General features: G+C 39.1%; 1 protein-coding gene across 8 annotated transcripts in view; it reads right to left on the bottom strand.

The window, feature by feature from the left end:
• The window catches only part of PRR14 (proline rich 14), a 1,002,113-nt gene extending 981,436 nt beyond the window's left edge, over positions 1 to 20,677 (bottom strand). For 5 of the 8 annotated variants that reach the window (XM_044086619.1, XM_044086621.1, XR_006366759.1 and 2 more), the window contains exon 1: positions 20,518 to 20,676. The gene's annotated coding sequence lies outside the window, so the exon portion shown is untranslated. The other 3 variants (XR_006366762.1, XR_006366763.1, XM_044086620.1) reach the window with 2 other exon arrangements.
• Between the last annotated feature and the right edge of the window lie 2,122 nt (positions 20,678 to 22,799).

The raw sequence follows: 22,799 nt of genomic DNA, 5'->3' as shown, positions 1-22,799 counted from the left end.
CAGAAAGCTCAAAATAAGGCGGCCAGCTCAACTACACAAAACTGCTTAAAAGTCTTAATATGTGACAGTTTCCTGCTTTCCTGTACAGAAATGCTCAGTGCTCAAATTAAAAAAGCAGATGGAAAAAAGACCATACTCCTGAGTACTGGTGGAAAGCTGGGGGGGGGGGGGGGGGCAAAGCACATGAGATACAAATAACTGCCACAGGGTATGGTGGAACATTTTTAAATAAAATGGTTACCACTTTTAATTAGGCCATGCAACAAGAGTGCAATCTACTGATGGGAAAATCAAGTCAAATCCAAAATACCAAAACCTGTTAATGGGTAATATGCACACTTTTACTGGCTGCCAGAGAAACACAGTCTCTAATTTAAGAATACTGTATCTTGTTTTAGCACTTTCCCTCCAAAATGACTACAAAAAAAATAACCAAAGCCACAGAAGTGAAAAATTAATATCAGCCTTCATAGGGAACTCAAACACCAGATTGCCAGACCGATAACAGACCCTGAAGAGATAAGTGTTGAGTTTTCCTTTAAGAGTGCTATCCTTTCAGGCTAAGAAACCCCCAGCATGGTGATTAAGATCAAATTAGCACACACACACGTCTTCTTACGCGCTGTTAGAATTACAAAAGTAAAACGACAGTACCAGCTCTCACTGCTACTCACTCAAAAACTTCTAATTCTGGGATCGTCTCCTTCATAAGCAGAAAACAGACATTCATTCGAGGTACAAATGCAAAAGCAGTTGGCCGAAGCAAAACTAGTCATTCACGGAATGGAAAATTAAATTTGCATAAGCCAAAAGAACACAACTGTTAGCTATCAGGAAAGAACACAGCTCTTTCAGAAAATTCTTTCCGGTCCCATAATCCAGATGAAAATCAGATATCAGGAAAAAGAATTCCAGCCCTTGGACAAGGTTGGTGAAAATACTGCATTCACCAAACACCCCACTGCTACAAAATAGGCAAAAAATGCAAACACCAGTGTAACAAAGAAATTAACTTGCAAGTACAGAGCCGTGCTGCAACATTTGACTTGCTTCCATTAAACTCAAAACAGACCAAACTGTCACCAACTGGTACACAAGACTGCCAGTTGAAATAAAAATGAACAAGCAACTAAACACCTTAACACACAAACTGCTGTATTCAAAAAAGATTTACTTTTTGAACCAATAAATGTCTAACTCCATAGTAAAAATTTTACTGTATTTATTTTATTAAATGTGTTAACTAGGAATGCCCATGCCAAGGGAGAAAAGGCTGATGAACAGAACAGCAGCACAGCTCATCTAATGCAGATACAAAATGTAACATCAACATACCCATTTCTGTAAAAGTTTCAAACCAAAGCAGGTAAGAACTTTCCTTATACAACACAGGGTAGTGACCAAATTAAAAATAATACATTTTTGCTGGTCACCTTTTGCTGTTATGTCCAAACATTAACACCCACTTCACTTTTTGTTTTCCAATACAGTACATTAAACAAATGCCCACAAAACTGTATAAATACCATAAAACCTTTTACTGTCCACTTTTAGCAATACATAGTTTTTTTTCTTTTTTTAACCAACAAAAAAAAACCTTCATTAAATTATCACGACACAGACAATCTTACAATTATATAAATGAAAAACAAATATAGACACCACTTTAGTTGCAAACATTACACATCACTTATAACCAGTCACTTAGTCAAGCATTATACAGTTCATTCAAATACTGGACTTCTTTTAAACCTCGTTCCTTCTCTGCATATATCGTTCCCGCAATTCACATTTTTTTCTATGCAATTTGCTCCTTCCCTTTTCTAAATATCCAATTCCATTTTTTTCTCTCTAAAGCTGGTTTAGATTTTCTAGTAACTGCTTTGTTGGCAGCTACAACTGAACTCAGCAAGGCTTTACTATGTCTAGGCAATTCCGATTCTGTATCACAGCTCAAAAAAATAAATAAATAATCTCTCCACTCAATCTACCCTGTTCACCCAGTATCCCCGACAGAGCAGTCCGCAGATAACCTTTCAAGTCTGCCAACTCATTACACTCCCCAGAAAATGTTCCCAACCACCTCTTTCGTCCCTGTCATACCTCCAACTATCCACCTGAGGAATAAATTCTAAATCTTCTAGACTTTGTTGCATATTTAGGAGATATACATACATATCCCCCCATCATCGCTTTGTGAATTGCTTATCCAATGTCTCTTCCCAATCCTTTCTAAGCTCCTCCAACTGATTCTCATAGGCATCATGCAATGTTTTATATGCTCTACTAATTATTCATTTCTAAATGGCAGCTTCTCTTCTAGATTCTATTAAAAACTCTACTAGTGCTGGTCTTTCATTTAACACCACCCCCCCATTTCTTTTTCTCTTTGCCTTCACTGCCAAGGATTGATGGAGTATAGGCTACCTCTAATTTGCAGTCCAAATAAATTCTTGGCATCTTTCCATTAATACCCTTCTTTTTCTAGTTATTTGCTCCCAATACATTGGTTCCTTTGCCAGTTTCCACCAATAAATTCCAGTCCCCTCTTACCTATTGTCTGTATCCCTAACTGCAATCATCCCTATCAGCAAAATCTCTTTTCTCCACTCCCATGCTGGCTTCGTTCTTAAGATATTCCATGCTATTTTATGAATATAATATTCTGTAGTTGTCGCCTCACAGTAAGACGCTGACCGGTTCGACTCTCAGCTAGAGCGTCTTCTGCGTGGAGACATGCATGAATGGGCGTACCTTCGTTGAAGGTTGTGCGTTAGGGCTGGCAACTCAGCACGTAAAAATCAACTGCTAATCATTAGCGGACCGGAGTTCCACTGTGGCGACCGCTAACCAGGAAAAGCTGAAAGACACAACAAATATTCTGTGTGACTGTTGTTAAGAGTCTGCATCCAAAATCCCAGTCTCTCCTTGTTTCTTGAGCTTCCCCATTATCACCATCATCATCATCCCTTTCCACTTTGAATTACAGTTTTCTGCTTGTGCTATGTACAAGAGCCTTAATTGTGTTGCTCTAAAATACCCCCTCAAATTGGGTAATCCTTGTCCGCCTTGTTCTATTGGAAGAATCAGCTTATCCCACTTGACCCTAGCCATCTTCCCCTCCAAGAAAAAATCCATGGCATCTTTTTCAATTACTATACACAACTGCTCCTCTGGTTGATAAAAATATGCCTGACCTGTGTACAAGCTCAAAGGGGCTAAACTTTTAACTGCTTGTATCTTACTACCCATATCCATATAACAAAGCCTCCAGTTTCTCAATTTTGTACTATTTCTGTTTAGTCTCTTCCCACATAACCATAGCTGCCACAACAGAGTCATTAATAATCCACACCCCTAAATACATAATTTTAACATGCCCCCATGAATACGGATATCATTGGACCAATTCATTTGTGGATACATAATTTACTGATATTGCCCTTGTTTCAGCTTCATTAAATTTTGTATCCTGAAAAGATATGAAATGATCTTAAAATGTTCCATAAAACTGTAATGCCTTTTTCTGGTTTTGTCATGTTTAATATAATAACATCTGTAAATACAGCCAGCTTTTCTTTACTACCACACCAATTATATCCTTGAATTTCTGAATCCCTTATTTTCTTTGCCAGTGGTTCTAAATATAATGCAAACAAGGGGGGAGGACACCCCTATCTGGTTCCTCTACTCAAGCAGAAATCATCACAAAGAACCCCACTAACTTTAATGTTCACCTCCAATCCTTCATATCAAGTCCCAATTAACTTTACAATTGCATCAGGGAAAGCAAATGCTTCCATTGCCCTGCTCAAATACCAATCTACTCTGTCAAATGCTTTCTCTGCATCAAGACCCATTAATAACTGTGGTATTTTCTTACATTCTGTTTCCCTCTGGATCATCAATATGCTGTTAATGTTGTCAAATGGTTGCCTCCCTGTACAAAACCACAATGATCCATATCTATCAATTTTTGTATCACTTTTGCCATTCTAGACAAGCACTTTATAACCACGGTTTAGTATTGAAATAGGCCTGTATGAAGCTGGATCTTTACCCTCTTTAGGTATTACTGTTACCACCGCTTTCTTTCAGGATGCTGGTACTTCTCCTCTTAAAATACTGTTAAAACCTTCCAGATCTTTATCAGTTTTCCCCCTCCTAGCTTCCAAACTTCCACAAGAATACCATCTATTCCTGGGGTCTTTCCTGTGGATTAATTATACATAACCATTTTTATCTCATCTCCTCCTATCCTGTTAGTAATTTGAGTCATCTACCTTTAACCTTGGCAATATTTAAAATGTTCCATAAACATTTCCATTTGTACCTTTTCTTGATTTCCACATTTCTGTGCTTTATATAAACTCATAAAATTTCCAAAATATTTCTAATACTTCCACAGGATCTTGTTATAGTATCCCTAAGCATGTCAACAGCCCTTTCCACTTTGTTGCCTGAGTCGCTGTGCTAAAAGTTTTTGTGCTGTAGAATTACTATAAAAATATTTGCTTAACAGCAATCTTTCTAAAGTCACGCATATCATAATGGAAATTCCTTATTTTCTGTTTAGTATTTTGCAGTTGCTCCTTTTCTTGTTCTGAGAGATTTCCCCCTATTTTGCAATACTTGAACATTTGTCAGTCTCTCTAAATAATTCTTATTACTTCTCAACTATCATCTCCCGTTCCTTTATTTCCACCCTAGCTTTAAACTCCAATTTAATTTTATCCCACTCCCTAGCTATATTTTCCAGAAGAAAATTCTATTTTCTGTAATAACTCCTGAATTACCTCCAAAACATATTCCTGAAATTTCTCTCTTTTCAGCAGATAGGCGGGAAAGTGCCAGTGTCTCGTTTTTATTTTAGTTATTCTTGGTGCATGACCTGAAATAGTTAATGGGTGCATTTCAAGACCTTCAATTAAATACACATGTTCCTGGGAGATACAAATTACATCTAGCCTAGCCCAGTTTTTATATAATGGAGAATAACATGTAAATTCACACCAAACTCCTAGTACTGAATGTGCATCTTCCATGCCAAACAAACATTTTCATAAATTTCTTCAAAAAAATCTACCCTCCTTTGTTATAATATTTTCCCTTCTAGGGCCCCATACATCTCCACTGCTGCAAACAAAATTCCAGCCCACAGCTATAAGTAATATTCCATGGTGAAAGTGGATTATTTCTCTCAGAATTTTAAGCAGCTCCATTATAGCAGTTTTGGGGGGAATAAATGCATGCCAGTATAATCCTCCTCCTTTCCCAGTAGCCGCTTAGTACTATACATCTTCCATTGCTGTCTTTTTTTTTCTTCCATCACTACTGGCGCTCTTCTTGCTATTAAAATGTAAGCACTCCACTTTTCCTTTGCATCAGACATTCCGCTGAATAACCATCCTCAAAACCTTTGCTTTATTAAATTCACATTTTTAGTTCTTTCCAGTTGCGTCTCCTGTAGCATAGCTACTTGCGCTCTACATTTTTTAATACAGTTCACTATTTATTTGTAAGACTTCAGATTGAAAGACATTACAGAAGGCATCTTTTTCTTATATAGTGATTATCATTTTTTTATGTATAACATTATGTTCTAACCAATTTCTCTTTTCTTTTTCCTCAGCCAATTATTCTTTTGTTAAACATCTAGTTCCAACATTGATGTTACATGCATAAACTGTTTGGCAAGTTGACCTTTTATACAGTTGTTTCTTGTCATATCAAGTGAGCAAACATCACAACTTGCAGAACATTTTGTTTAGTTGAAAGCCTTCAAAAAAAATAAATAAAATAAAACTCCTCCAATACACAGCTAAAACCTATTAACTTAATAGCACACAAAACTATACTGAAGTTTTTCCTTCCTAATAAGAACAAAAGTTCTAAACTGATAGACACGGACAAGCTAGAGTTAACCAAAAAGAAAAGTTAGTCATGGTAAGATGCATGGTACCACCCTGTGTTTTTAGCAAGTGCTACCTGGGTGTTGCATCTTTATAGCTCTCCCAGCTGAGAAAGCACTTGAATGCTTTCAGTAAACACTTTCTCCAAGTCATGCATCTTTCTCAGATTGTCTTCTAGTGACAAGTAAACCTGAAACAAACCTGCTAAGGATACCTTGTTTACAAGAAAAAAAGTCATAATATTTAATATTCTTTTCCATTTACGTGCTTTGCAATACGCTTGTTACTGGATAAAGCCCTAGGGTCTTAACCCAGTCATTTCCCCATGCAAGCAAGGGAAAAAAAAGTACACCGACTTTTCCTTTCTCATGCTTTCTTAAAACAGACCCATCCTGTCTCCTCCTCCCTTCCCCTACCCCTTTTACATTGTAGTGCCTACATTTCTTAAAAATGAAGAGAGAGAGAAAAGAAGGGAGAAAAAGAAAAAAAAAACAAAAGCACCTGTTTATATCAGTATCCTGTTGCATTAAAAACTAAGAAAACTTTACTTCAAGTGCTAACTGGGTTTGTCTAATCGTTATAGCTCTCCCAGCTGGGAAAACTCCTGAATGCTTTCAGGTAACATTATGTTCTAACCAATTCCTCTCTTCCTTTTTCCTCAGCCAATCACTTTCCGCCAGGCTATAGCCAGTTTCTCTTTATCAGATTGTTGCCACAGAAACACGAAAACCAGCTGCAGAATTGTTACTGAGCATACATGTATTTGCTATAAAAAGCCTCATAATATTCAATGTTATTTACTTGTTCTTGCTTAAACCTTGTTACTAAAGCAATCTAACAGCTTTAATCCAGTCATTCCCCCATGCAAGAATGAGACAAAGCAGATTTTTTTTTCCTTTATTGTGCTTTTTAAACAGGCTTTTTTCCTTTTACATTGCAGTGCCTACATTTCTTATAACTGAAGAACAAAAAGAGAAGGAAGAAAGAAAAGAAAAAAAAAGAAGAACAGTGGCACCTGTTAAAAATAACTTAAAAAAACTTTACAGCATGTAAAGAAAACCACATGCCATAAAATTAGTACTAGTCAAGAAAAAAAAATCTTTATTTACAGTTAACTTTCTCCCTCCTCTTCCCCTCCCCAAAGCACTTTTCTGAACATTAATGACATGAAGTAGGGCATATCCTTTAGAGTCCCCCACAAGTCCAACAATTCTAAAAAAGTACAATATTTTAAGATTTTCTTATTCTGTCATATTTCACAAATAATTATTGCAGTGTAATCAAGTCATTGGTTTTATTACTGTTAGTCTTCGAAATCCTGTCTCGGTTTCATTTCCACTGTACTCTTAATTCTTCTATTCAACCATCGTGTTCCCTTCCTTATTTCCAACATTTTCAGTTGAAAAGGTTTCATAGATACAGTCTTTATTACCAGAACAAAAAAAAGCAGAATCTCCTTCTGATTCACAGCTTACTTTTCATTGGGCAAACTTTTGTATTTCCTCTTCCCTAGCATATACTTCAGCAAAAAATTATTTTGTCCCTTCAGGGAAGACTACCTTGAAGACAGCTGGGTACAGCAGTTTGAATCTCACACCTGCAGCTCAACATTCCCTGAATAGCGGAATAACTTTGCTCCTCTTTGATCTAGTGTACAAGGAGTTATTATTCTCCATAAACACTCTGCAGTCTCTCACTTTTAGTACTTTGCCCTTCTGCCACAGTTTTGTCAGAATCAACTCTTTCTGCTGGTAGGATTGCATATTTACTATTAAAGATCTAGGCCGATTTCTTATAGACAGGTTTGGAGCATATACACAATGTGCCCTTTCAACTAACTCCTGTTGTGGAATACCACTCCAGTTGCTTACTAGTGCTTTCATAATATTTATGCAGCCTGATCCTTACAGCTTCTCTAGTACAGCTGAAAATCTCAGGTTTTCCCTATGTGCTCCGTCCTCTAATTCTATTATTGTTTTTAAAACATCTCTTCTTGAGCAGTCTCATATTCAGCCATCCTTTTCTTCATTTCAACCTCTGATTTTTGCAGCTTTATACTCATCTGAATATCTGTTAACGCTTCTTCCATTTTTTCCATATTTTGTGATTTCTGTTGATATACTCCATCAGGGTTTTTTTTATTTTAACCAGATATGTATGCAGTTGTCTTGTATCCTCATGTATATTATTGGAAATCATGTCTGAAGAATGCATCACTTGCAACTGTTCAACAGTCAGTGTTTCCTCCTCACTTTTTGTAACTGATTTTTTTTCCAGATCTTATTTATTCCTGACATCTAGGCAGTGCACTTACTAGCCAGCTACTGAAATTTACACAAACACAAGTCTACTGGCCTTCTCTGCTAAGTTTCTGTTTTCATACTGGGAGAGCTAGAAATAAGCTGTTACTCAATGGCAACCATCTTGGAACACTCTTAGCAATACATCATTTTATAACGTTGCACAAAAAAGTACGCTTTTTCATTTTATTTCTGTAATTTGTTGCAATATTTCAACCATGCACTTTAATTTCCCACAAATTAAATAGGACTTAAAAACATATTGTTTTAAATTAAAAGGCTACGTCACTAGACATCAAGAGAGAACATATGCTACTTATATAAACCATAAAAAAAAATCAAAAAGAAACTGCATTTTGAAACTCTAGATTACAGGTTCACTTCTGTGTTTACTTTGTTCTATCATGTCAAGTCAGTGTTTGCCTGGTTATCACTTAACAGTCAATTAGCACTGGAACTTATCACCTATTTCTGACAGTTAAGCTAACAAGCTGAAACAAAAATCATACTTCCAGACTAAAAATCTGGCTAGATCACTATAAAGGGGAACATGCTTTTTTAATTGGCAAGCACTGGCACCTTAGCATGACTGCATACAATGCCTATGGATTCCTCTGGTCATTCTGAATCTTGGCAGGCTGTCATGTTTCGCAGTCTTTAATATTCTTTGGGATACCCTAGGACTCATTTTGTATGATTAATAGTACGTGTGACTGAACTAATACATCAGTGCTGCACAGACTGTGACTGCAATTTGTGAGAGATCACTGTCTCAACTTACAAAATTTACTCCGCTTTGAAGACCTAGAGTGAATTCAGTTTTAAATTCCTTTTTTCTATGGGAACATTTTTTTTTGCTTCTCTAGTTATAACCGGGGAGGTCAGTAGTGCTTTGCAATTTAAATGCATACAAAATTGCATGGATTATATGCAACAGTAACAGGGCTACCTATTCCAAGCACAGACACATTAACTATTGTTATATATGGCTTCAATACAAATTAGTTTTGGCCTGCAAAAACACCATACCGCTATTTTAGACGTTCTACAACTCTAATTTAATTCCCAATATTATAACTGCTGGTTGACATTATCACTTATCTTCCCAACTCAGGTAATTAGTAAGCCCCCCCCCCCATGGAAAACCAACAAAAGGATTTAAATCTGTCCTCTAGCAGGGATTCAGATTGACAAATCATATACTTCTCTAAATGCACAAAGCAAATACAAAATAGGTATTAAGAACTAAGTCCACAAAAACTTCACCCTCATAACTCAAGCCAGGGACACAAACTAAAATATAAAAGCTGGTACACAGTACACTGCAATAAGCAAGCACTTAAACACTGTTAAGAAATGAAACAAGAGAGTAATATCAACATTATTACAGAAGCTCATAATGGGATTAATCTATATCCAAAGATACTGTTTCACACGGTTGAAACAAGAGAGTAATATCAACATTACTACAGAAGCTCATAATGGGATTAATCTATATCCAAAGATACTGTTTCACACGGTAACTAGTAACAAACAGTCTACAAATAAAATTCAGGAGAAATTTATATGAGATAGGTAAAGTTAATTCAGACAGATGAATTCTTGTCATACATAATTCTCATGACAATAAAACAGTCAGCAGGGTTTTCCCTTTAAGCACCTATTTACACCAGTTCTGAACCCATTAATCCAACCTTAGGAACATTTTCAGCAGTTTCACCAACATAAAAAAATCCATAGTTTCACAGATGTCAAGCTACTGTTCTGAACTCTCTACCGGTGTTTTATCCACTAGTTTTAAATAACAAAGCAAAATACAGAGCCCTCTCTGACCAGCATATAAGCATGCATGCCATAAGCGAATACGGCCAGACCAAAGATTACAAAGAAATACACCAGTGGAGCTGATGCTGTGCTTAACTTAAAGGACAACAATGGGATTCTATTTTTAAATGCTCAACTTCTGTCTTCTTTCTCCCTATTCACAGCAGTTACAAACAATACAGCAGTTAAAATATTTTAAATTGATCATTTCTCTCCACTAGAAAAGTACCTTACTGTACCGTGGTGGTTTCACTTTGACAAAACTTTTGTCCCACACCGGAAAAGCTTTTCCAATTCACCGACGTCATCAAGGCCACTGAATGCATGTAGTTTTCTGGCCATTTCCCTCCCCAAGTTAATATCACCACTACCATCCTAAAAACCCACACAGGCTGTGATATCACAGCTCTCTGGTCCTTCCCCTACTCATACAGAAAGTAGAGGTTAGAACAAGGAAACAGTACACGAGTCCAGTATCCTGCTGTGAGATGTCAATCACAGCAGGTAACAACTCAAGTTACCCTTAGCATTTTGACAGCTAGGGAAGTTAGGTGTGAAGGGGGATGGGAGATGAAACAAAGTAGTACAATTCAGGCTTCACAAAAGATTGCAGTTTAGCCATTCCAAAAAGCAGCACTAAAAAGCACTTTGAAAGTCTGTTCTGTGGCATTTGCACCGTTTGTGTTTTAAGTAGGCACTGAACAGCATGAAATGTTACTTAAAACGAACCGACTGAAAGATAGCAATGTATGCATGTAAAATTAAAGTGACAGGAGCTTTAAGAAGAAAGAGGTCTGCGTGATGTAATTTTTTTAACAGACAAGCACTACAATGTGGGATACCTAGCGGCAGACTAAACAATCAAAAAGTACTTCAAGATGCCAGATGCCATGTGGTCAGACTCAAAAATTATGTATAACAATATTTAAAAATCTGTAAATAGTCCTAGAGCAGTGTTAAAATGTAGGAATTGTTTTTGAGTCTGTGGGTGCTGTTCTCTTTAAGAGGTTCAAGCCTAACACAAACATATATTTTGGGAGATATCTATAAACAGATATTCAATACAGACACATTACGACTTTCACTAAGGGCTGAATAAGCTAAATCTCACATTACCAAACAACATTTGAAACCAATGAATTACAGATTAAGCCTAAACCAAAAATAAACAAAAATGTTGTTGTGGACTTGTAAACAGGTTAACAGCTTCAAGTACCTGGGAGGGATGGTGGAGGAGAAGGAAAGTGTGAATGAAAAGGTCAAAGCTAGAATCAGAGGGGCTGCAGCCAAATGGCCTAGAGTATCAGGTGTAGTATATGACTGACGAATGCCAAAGAAGCTGAAAAATAAGGTGTACAAGACAGTGGTGCAACCAGTACAACTGTATGGTACAGAAACTTGGGCAGTAAAGGCAAAGCAGATGAAGAAGCCAGAGGTGATGGAAATGAAGTGGCTGAGAAGGGTGGTAAGATGACACTGTGGGACAGATAAAGAAATGAGGACGTAACAGAAGTCAAAGTAGCTCCAATTGCAGAAAGGATCACAGAACAAACTACAGTGGTTTGGACACATATGCAGAACAGACGAAAATCTGGTAAATACGATTTGGGATAGACAGGAATAAGGCAAGAGGAAACAAGGACGTCCAGCAAAAAGCTGGATGGAATGTGTGAAAAAGATCTGCGAGTCAGGCACAAGTGTCGAAAAAGCCACTGGTGCCGTACTGAATCAGAAGAGATGGTGACAGTTAAGATACCCTGACCCCATGTAGAAAAAAGGGGGCTGATGATGGAGGAGGAGAAGGACTTTGGGTTGCTTCCCTGCATCTACAATTATGCTTCTGATTAACTATCTCCAGAGGCCATGCATGTATACTCATCCGTTTTGTCACTGGGATACTGTTCAATCTAATCTCATCTATTCTATTCAGGACACCATCAGCCAGTGTCATTTAAAAAAGGAGCACCACAGCCCAAAGACGAGGAAATGAGGAAGTACAATGAGGGCTTCTCAGGTGAGCAAAAAGGATACCCGCCACAGAAACCTGATGAGAGAGAGACCCATTGTTACTGTATCCATTACTGTTGGGGCACAGATTCCAAGGTTATGCAAATCTGCACATGCTGAAGTGCAACATTAAAGCTTTTGTTTCCTGGCAGGGTGGTTTGATGATTTCAGTGTGTGGGATGTAAACTAATGTAAGCTGAACTTTTGTTTCCCAATATACCTTGACTGAGTTTGTGAACACAGTCTGCACTGTGGTTCACTTTGTTTTGCTGCAACAAATATTTTACAAAGTGAAAGTAAATTTTACTACTAAATCTAAATCAAAATGAAAATTCAACAGTATTCTGCAATCAACATTATACATTTTTATCCCTGCCTTGTTTTGTTCTTCTTTCGGCTTTTCCTGGTTAGGGGTCGCCACAGCGGAACTTCGGTCCGCTAATGATTGGCAGTAGATTTGTTTACGGGTGCCGAAGTGCCAGCTCGGCGCCCAACCTTCAGCGAAGGCCCCTGCCTAAAGATCAAAATTTCAGACTCAACATGGAGCTGTTAATTTTATGCACATACGTATAAACTAAAATAGTTTTCAAACATTTTGGAGACTCTAGATAAGTGTTCTTTCTATACAAGTAAAACATAATGTTTACTGTACAATTTTTACACCTTATTTGTGGGCACAGCCAATCAGGAATTAGCGGATTCTAAAAATTTTAGACTACTGAAACTATGCTAATATATGAAAACCAGAAATCTTAGGTTATATCATCAGTATAGATGTGCCATATAAAACATGTACAAACAAGGTCAGTCAGAAAAGTTAAAACTTTTCAGGATTAAGTGGAAAGATATTCTTTTAAATTATAGCCAGCCAATGGCATTGCTTCCTGTCACTGTCCAGCTATGTAGCTCAGTGCCCAGCTAGAGTACCTTCCATACTCTGTCTACAAATTCTTGTCGATCTCCATACAATTCACTAGTTATGTATGAGCATGTTTACCTGAAAGTTTGACTGGGTAAAACAAACTGCATCTCCACACAAAATTACATCAGGGTCTCCCAAATCTTCCCAAATATCAAAAACATAGATATATATATATATATATATATATATATATATATATATATATATATATATATATACGAAAGTGCTTTTATCAAAAAAGCTCTTTCGTTAAAGCGTGACAAAAATAAAAACACTACAATTACCCCCCACCTTAATATTCTCCCTCTGAGACCACACTACAGTGGGGAAAAGGGAAATTTCCCTTACCCGCACAATAGTACAGCCTTGGCAAGTCACACTTACGTGAAAGTGCTTCTTCGGTGAAAAGGAAATGATGACCTCTCTTTTTCTGGAGAAGAACCCCTTTGTGATGAGGTGTGCCACGTAGAAGGATTTCCTGACTACTGTGGCAACGTGATTATCAAAGGAGATACTACTGTCCACCTGTGTCCCAAGGCCTCTTATCACACTTTGTGTTTAGTAGGCTACCGCCTATGTGGCAGTTCACGGGTACGGTGTTTTTCTCCAAAGGGGATAACAATGCACTTCTTGGCATTGAGCTTTAGGCCATGACTTTGACACCAAGCATCAGTCTCTGGGAGGCCTCTTTGTATAATGTCCATATCCTTAGGAGAATCTATTATGGCTCCTAGTTTGCAGTCGTCACCGAACTTCATTAGCCAGAGACCAGCTGTATTAGCCTGGACTTCTGAGAAGTAGATACCCCAGGACCAAACCCTGTGGTACTTAGAACCCACACAGTGAAAGTAGCAGACTCCAAATCCGACTTCAGACCAGTGATAAGCTGTCAGTGAGCCAGTTGACCACCCATCTTGTGACATAGGGATTTAGGCCCAGTCCAGCGAGTTTATCTAATACCAGAGTGGGGGACGGTGTTGAAAGCCTTGGCAAATTCAAGATAAGCTGTGTGCACCACCTTACCCTCGTCTATGGATGTGGTGACTGCTTCAAAGAAGTCAATCAGGTTTAAGAGGCATGACCTACCTTTTACAAACCCAAACTCAGTGGGGTTCAGAGTTTGGTGGTTACCTATGTCTTTGTTTATAAGGTCCAGGATGATGTGTTCCATGGCCTTGCAGACCGGGCTCATCAGGCTAATAGGGTGGTAGTTCACAAAGGGGGTATCACCACTGACCCCGGGGAGTGTAATAACAGTCATTGTGCTCCACTGCATAGGTACAAAGCCTGAAATGAGGCTATAACTGAACATGGTACTTTGGTGGGGTGCCATATAGTTCATGCAGAATGCAGCCTGGGATGTTGTCTGGTCCCACGGATGCTGTGTTCTCAGCTTTGGAGAATGCTGTCTTTACTTGTGCATCCGTGATTACAGGGGGCTTTGCAATCCTCCGGGATGGGCCCTTTGGAGGGGGTGGTACAGTCTGCACTCAACCTGTCTGCCAGGATGTTGACAATTTCAGTTGGTTCAGTAAATCTTTTGCCATTGTGCTGTAGCTCACAGTAGATCCGAGTGTTGCCACTGAGATTCTTGACATAGCTATAGAATGCTTTGTGGTTGTCTTTAGAATCCATGGCGATTTTATTTTTGTAACTAGCTTTGGAGGACTTTATGAGGGACCTCAGCTTCTTACTAAGGCTGACCAGGGAGTTCCTGTAAACATGGGATTTTACTCTTTTTTTGCAACAGTTTCTTCCTTCTGTTGTAGAGTTTGTTTATGGCAGAGGACCACCAGATTGGGCTTCCTTTTTTTGGAGGACAGCATCTTGGTTCTGTTGGGGATGGCACAGTCCATGCACTCGTATTTGTGCTTATGCAGTGCACCTGTATATGATTCAGTAGTCGTGCCTCTATATTCAGTCTGTATGGGTGTCATGAAGTTAGCCATTTCTGTCTTAAGAAGCATGAAGTTGGCTTTGGAGAAGTTTTTTATGGTGATTTCCTTAATGGGGGGTGTGGGCGGGAATATGGATGTCTAGGGCGATTAGCTTGTGGTCAGATCTGACCAGCGAAGAGTTGCATCTGGCGTGGAGCATCTGTTACCCATATTAGTAATGACCAGGTCTAGGATCTTGCTGCCCCTGGCAGGGGTATGGACAAGCTGATCCAAGGCGCTGGAATTGATGAATTCCAGAAAATGTTGAGCAAATGAGTTTGTACAAGAGTAGTTTTCCCAGTTGATGGTGGGGAAGTTGAAATCTCCCAATATTAGGGTACTGGGCTGTACCTTAATATTATCCAGTATAACAAGAAAAATGGAGTGGGCGTCCTGGGGTATGGTGGGGGATCTGTAACAAGCTACAACCTGAATTGCAGTCTTGTCCATTGTTAATTGTATTTAGATAATTTCGGATGCATTATGTGGAGCAACTAGTCTGGACGTGTGGCCATCCTTAATGAATATGGACATGCCTCCGCCTTTAGTGTTTCGATCCAGGTTAGGTGGCCGAAAGGTGTGGTAAGAATTGTAGTCTAGTAATGCAGGGGTGTTCTCTGGAGCCTTAAACTAGGTCTCTGTCACTGCACAGATGTCAATGTTCTCCATCTTACAGAGTGCCGCAACAGAGTGCATTTTGAGGTTTAGACTTCTAGCACTGAGTAGCATTACCCTTAGATTTTGCTTGTTTGCATCTACTATGGTGGTGCATTTGACGTTTGAGCCTTGCCTAAAAAAGGCACTATAGGGGCGGCAAGAGCCTTAGCCAGTATCCGGAATTCCAGAGGCGACAGGTGCAGGCCATCTCTGGCAAAGCATCGTGACCTGTCGATCATGTCATCTAAGGCAGACAGACACTGGATCCCCTTAGAATGTCACCAGAAGCTTAGCCAAATGTTGAAGTCAATCATTTTGTCCTTGTACTGCGGTATCATTCTGGGAGACGGCAGGATGCTACTCAGTGCTAGTGTCATATCTGCCTGGGCCATGTGGTCAGAGAGCTCCTCCATGTCTCTCTTCATGTAGGCCAGGGAGGTGCATCTCAGGTCATTCACTCCAACATGGACAATGACAGAGTCATATCTGTACTTGTTGTGGAGTGACCCGGGTGCGTGCATTATATGGCCGATCATGGGACCCGACAGGCAGCCGACAGTAACTTTCTCCTTGTTTAGCCTGATGAGAGGGACATCAGGCAGCTGACAGTAACTTCCTACTTGTTTAGCCTGATGAGAGGGACATCAGTGTGCCTGAGTCGCCTGTGACTAGTGCATTGGGTACGTTGTTTTGCCTTATGGGCTGAGGTTGAGTGGCACACTGAGTTTGTGGACTACGTGTCATTTGGGTTGTGTTGGGGGGGGTGGTTGCTTGCATTTCTGCTTTGGAGGTCACTGCTGTTTGGTCAGATTTTTATTGAGAGCCTCTGTGAACGTAGGTGTGTGTTTTGCGTTACTATGTGTGAGTTTGGGTTGTGCAGGTTTTGATGGACTATGTGTTGAGTGAGGTGTGGTGTTTACATTCTCCTACTGACTGTCTGGTCCAGTCTTGGCTGGAGAGAGCATGGATACATAACTGCATCTCTTAAAGATTGTAGTGTTGGGTATTAGGAGGAGAGGGTTGTCGGTGTACATGGGCAATTGTTACATTGCCCCAAGATGCCCAGATTCATCAGGTGGACAGGAGAAAACACCGGAAGCTGACCCTTAGACATGCCTGGTTTGTGCTTATTAACTTAAGTAATAAAAACTGTTTTCCTCTTGATAAGTAAGGAAAATTGAGTGCTGCAGTAATTTGTAGATTATTTAGTGCTTGCAAAGAGTTTTGGACAAGTGCCGAGCACAAAGAAACAGTTTTGAGTGCTAAAACTAGAAAACTGGCTAGTTCTAAGGGAAAATCTGAAGAGCATACTTTCTGGCACAGGGAATAGTTTAACTGTAGTTAAGCGGCGCTGCGCGTAGTGCAAAATCGCGCAAACACAGGTTTTTAAACATAAAGATGAAAGGGACAGAAATAGCCCAAAATGGCCAATAAAACTACAGATTCTGAGCTGAAACCACTCCTCCAGCGACAGATAGGCTGCTCAAAGCTCACCACTCTCACTGATGAAAAGAGAAGCTTCCTTCTATCTTAGTAAAGTCTGGGCAACAAAAACTACAAAACAGCCCAGAATTCAGCAAAATCTGAAAACCGGACTCTACTGGACGGTTTAGCTCTACTCTACCGGAAAGGCGGGACACAAGTAGAGAGAAAGGATTTTTGTTTTTTTGTTTTTTTTTCAAAAATTAAAACAGATACAGTAATACAAACACTTATGAGGCAGTAAAATGGCTCTTGCACTTGAGTGTGCAGCTCACAACAGATAAACAATTGAAAAACACAAAAACGATCAGTTAAAAGTGCAAATAGTATCAGAATTAAAAAACAGTTCAAGATAAATAGCAAAGTTAACAAAAAACATTTGCAGTAGTGCAGTTAGTGAAAATAAGCATTAAAAAACAAAAACACGGTACTTAACCCACGTTTTCCAATATCACAGCAGGCAGTAGGTCAGTCTCTCTGCAGCCTAGAACGACTTCAGCAAACAGATATATCTGATTTAAAACTCTGGCTATTAAAGGCAGAGAACAGAAACCAGCCCAATTATCCAATCAACAACAACAGTTTTGCAGGAATGCCCTTAGCCAGATTAAACTAGTCCAATTCTCTCTCTGCCACAAGGAAAACAAGACAGGCCTCCAGACATAAGATTTCGCTGCAGATATTCAGCTCTATCACACAACAAAAAAGGAGAGTAAACACAGTTTTTACTCAGAAAAGGGAGAAGTAAAATATATGTCCTCTTTAAATTACTGCTACCATTAGTATGTTGGTCATGTAGTGCACTTGTCTGTGTACTAGATAGCTTTAAAAAAAAAAAACACGTGATGAAGATCCAGAAAATTATGTGAAGGGGTAAATCAAGCCCAGAAATAGGGAGATCCCAAAATCAGGCCTGAACAAAAGGCACATTTCGCCAAAATACAGACAGTTAAGAGGTCTGCTGCTAATTCTACAACTCTGACAGTGATTAGACACGTTGCAGAAAAGGACAGATATGACTGAATGAAGGTAAAATCTCAGAAATCAGAAATACGCAGTGTATTCCAACCAGAACTACATGGTAATAAGGGATTGACCATGGCTGGGTGGAAAACATCAACATGTGTTACATGTAAACTCCCATGTGCCAAAATGCCAATCAAGGCTTAAAACTGCCTCTTACATAGACCTACAATAACACGACATGCCACTCAATACAGACGCCTGCGAGTTACTAAGTGGCTGTTTATGTGTAAAGAATACTCTGTAGGATCTCCAACCCAGTTTTAAGGATAGACTAAGAGTTTTAGGCTTAGAATTAGGGTTTTATGTTTCGGAGAACTTAGATTACGTTTCTCATGGGAACTATAAATACTGAAATATAACAATTATCTCTTTCTGCCATTTCACACTAATTTACCCAGGTGTAACTTACTGAACACATTCAGAAAGAAACAACAAAAATCAGTTATACCTAGTTGCTACAAATAACTAACACCTTTTCTGCGTGTACGGCTGTATTAAAATCATTTTATTCAATGTTGCATTCCAGCACCCAGGACAAAGTACAACTATAACCAACTTCCTCATAAGACTACAAGCATGAAAAAAATCTGTAATTTCAATAATACCTTGGGTATGTACTACAATAAACAAGAAAGATATTTAAATCAAAAAGTTTGACAAACATTTGAAAAGATTCTGGTATACTCATTGCAACAAAAATAAGACTTTATGCATTTATCTACACAGTACCACTTTTAATTTGAAAAATAAAATGTATACAGTACTGTGTATTTCTGTACTGCTGCCTTCTTTTTTGTTTACACTTACGTACACACTGCTGAAATGCACACCCTTAGTTAACAAAATAATTTGCTTCACGTACACCTTTTTTCACCAGCTTCCCCACACAAAATACACCCCTCCCCACGACCAGGGTTCTAATAATGGTGTGGGTAAAGAGGGAGATGATAAAGATACATAGGAGTGGCCAGCTACTACTGCCAGTTTACCCATACTGGGAGCGGTAAGTTTGAAACTTTACTATACAAACACCATCAGGGAAGGCTTCAGATGGACTTATACACACCCTGAAACCTGGGCGCCATTACTGAAGGAATAAATTGCACACTAGTTAAGCACAACATATTGGGCAAGGGACTTTATAACCTATAAAAAGAGCACCTTAACTTGATATCACAACCTAGAATTCTCACTTCCCTCACTCAGTCATCAATCAACTGGAGGAATGAACAGGCCAATAGGAAATGAAGGCAAAATCACATTAAAAAAGAAGACAACATGCACTTGTCCAAAAAAGTCCTATGACTATAAAACCTACAGTATGTGACACGTGTCTGATTTCACAACTCGCAATCTACTCTCCCACAGCTATAACCATCAATGCTGAAGAACAACCCTCATCCATCACTTATTTCCCATTTTTGCACATGGGGTGGGAGTATCACTCCAAGAGCAACTCATATATAAAAAAGCTTTTTTTTTTTTTTTTTTTTAAGCATGAAATGCAATAATACAAGCTCTCTCCTTGCCACCATCACTTTCTAATTTAAATGTCTGGATAAATGTGAAGATGAATGCATCAGTGAGGCAATGCATTAATGCTATATGTGTACGTAACTACCTGTAATCATGTGTCCTACAGCAACTACCTCTCTAATCACGGATTTTTTTTTCTTTTCTTTTGGTAATCAAAAAAGGTGCCATGACCCCAAACGAAAAATATGAAAATATCTTTGATCGGGAAAGTTAACTCTCCAAAGAAATGCTGAAAGGAACACAGTCAGGATTCCTATAACTTGAAGAGTAGCTATGCCCTGCATAAAATACTAATAACTGACCCCATCATGCCCCATTTCTCAGTGAGATCGCCACAAGAAGCTCCCACGCCTCTCCCGTTGGGGTGCTCTGAGACACAATCGGCAGACCCCTCCCCAAAATATATTAGTAATCCCACTCTTATCAGTCTTGTTCTCAATACTGTACTCTTTAATTTACACAACAATCTTACCCACAACAACAGTGGTCGTTCTCCAAACAAATCCTCCACCCCACAGGCTGGTTCCAACGTTTTCATAACTCTCCCGCCTTCATCGGTCCTAAAACTCAATGTAGTACTTTCCAACAACTTAAAAAATATTTTTTCAGCACAAAACTGACATTTCATACCGAGCATAAACTGCTATCATTACTAACATCAGGAATAATGCATCTCCGAGAACATATGCCCCCTGCAGGTAGCTCCATTTTTTTTTCAATGAAGTGTAAGAGACCTCGCCTCCGTTGTCTCGGTTCCCCAAACCACCTTTTCCGGCCCGCTATCAGGTTCCTTATGTCCCCAGTCCTTAGAAACGGGGTTTCCACACCCTCCAATTAGGGTCGCTTGCTCACATCTACGGACTCCATAATGTACCACAGCATTTAATTTAGTAATATCGGTCAGCACTACCTACCTGCAGTTGTCCAATTACAGACGGTATGTGATAATACGGTGTCATGCAGTCAGCAGGGCTCAGAGGTCGGGAAATGTGATTACAATTACAAAACAGGCCCTGCAGGCTGCACCACTTTCTCCTCCCAGCCTCCCATTCAAACCGTTCCCCCGCGACACAACTCTATGAAGTCACGTGATACGACTCACAGCTGCGTTCCACGGTTTGGGGGGAACAAAAATGGTGGCGCGAGTTGCAACTCGTAACCACGCTGTGGCGGACAACGATGACCACTGTTCAGATACGTATAGTTGTCAACTGTTACGCAAGGTGTTTGGCGATTAGAATAACGTTGTACTGTTACGACCATCGCAACACAGATAAGAAACGTAATGTTGCTTTCGTGGCCAGTATCCCACAAAATGTGTCATGATCAAACAGGATTGCGCCTCATGGGAAGCCTATCGCCGTCTAGTTACAAGATGGTATTTATTTATTTACGGTGGAACATACGGCTCTTTATCAAGCTTGCTTGGTTTAGACTCAGAAGTTTGGTCTGTCCCACCCTTCTGAATTTGATGATTTTTGAGAAACAATGGTGCATTTCAGCCAACAAATAGTGATAATCAGTAGAATAAACATACTTCTTTTACTACAGACGTTGACCGAATAAGAGAATGTGAATTAATATCATTTTTTCTGAAATAAAAAAGTCTAAAACTCGTCATGATCTATTAAGTGTAATTCACCACTTTTTCTGCAAAAGTCACCAGTTTTAGGAGGGATTGAAAGGGACAGAGCTAACATTTGAGTCTAAAGTCAGGCATGTCCCTGAAAATCAGAGAGAGTTTATTTGACATTTGTTAACCGGTTTAGTCCATCTGAGAAAATGGCCCGTTTTCAGTGGAGAGGAGGAAAGCTCTAGCATTACAATAAGGAACACAAAGATACCATGATTAGACAGTATACACAACATGGAGAAAAGCTCCACATTACCAAAACAAAAGTTCCAGTCTAGGTAAAAATACATAAACTAAGAAAGCAAGTACAAAAAAAGTGGAGTAAAGTTCCAGCATTACCAAACAAAAAGTTCCATACTAAGCAAAAATACAGAAACTGAGAGGGTGAGGTGAGTATTTCACACTAAAAGGGTACATTGTAATAAATAATAGATGATAGTGGTAACAATAGAGCCATCTTTCCTTTGGTGTCATATTCTTGGAATTACAGTTCATCAACAGATAAATTAAAATGTTCAAAGTTATAGAAGAGATTTGGAAAATGAGTGAACATAGAAATGTGTGGAGGATTGTGGCAGGGGCAGGATCATAATTTGAGAAAATGAAGGTTAATTTAAGTTTTCCAGCAGCTGGAATTAATCATACTGCGAAGGCTAGGTGGAAGGCTATTCCAGACAAGGGACACTGAGTGCTTGTAGAAAAGTTTACCTATAGTTTTGTTTGGTTTGTACGTGTCTAGAAGATGCTGATCTGAGCTAAGAAGTGTATGGGTAGGGATGTAAGTGGATACTATGGTGGAGAGAGATGGCAGGCTTAGGGTTAGGAGTGTGTGAGCTGCAATTGGGAAAGTAGTAAGAGCTGAGGGAATTCCAGCCACTGAAGCTGCTTCAGGGCAAGGCAATGATTTGATTTGTAAGGAAGGTTACAAGCGAATCTGGCTATGCTGTTGTAGGTTTGCACAAGTTTGGAGAGAAGGGTTGACTGGAGATGGGTAATGATAGGGGAGGCATAGTGGAGACATGGGTGGAGGAAGGCTTGGACTGGGGGGAGGGCTGGCGTTAGGAACGAGGAATTTTTTTATTTCTATAAATGCCCCATGGCTAACTAAATAGTTACTTACCTCCGGGGATAAAGCCTGGAAGGAATGGCATATAAACAGAACCTCACAACCTGAACTCAGATATAAACAACTCTGTAACAATGCCAAAAAGCAAGTCATCATTGATAAAAATATATATATATATATATATTTCTCCACTAAACTCACTACCCAACAAAATAACCCCAAATTGTTCTGGAATGCTCTTTCCTCTCATAAATCCTGGTACTCAAGACAAGCTTAAATTTGAGCTCATCCTTCGTGGCTGGTATCTCACTTCTTTTATTCACTGTTACTTCGGAGATTTTGGTGAGAAAACCATTCAGCAGGGACGCTGACTACTTTCTTCATAAATCCTGGTACTCAAGACAAGCCCTCCCCATCTCCTGACAAAGACCCTCAAGAAATTGCCCAAGCCTTCAATTCTCATTTTATTGATACTATCCAAAAACTTAATGATTTCT

This window comes from Protopterus annectens, chromosome 10.part0, assembly GCF_019279795.1.
Source record: "Protopterus annectens isolate FY-2018-M chromosome 10.part0, PAN1.0, whole genome shotgun sequence".
Taxonomy (NCBI): Eukaryota; Metazoa; Chordata; order Ceratodontiformes; family Protopteridae; genus Protopterus; species Protopterus annectens.
Note: the sequence above shows the minus strand (reverse complement) of the source record. Positions and strands in the feature narration are given on the sequence as shown.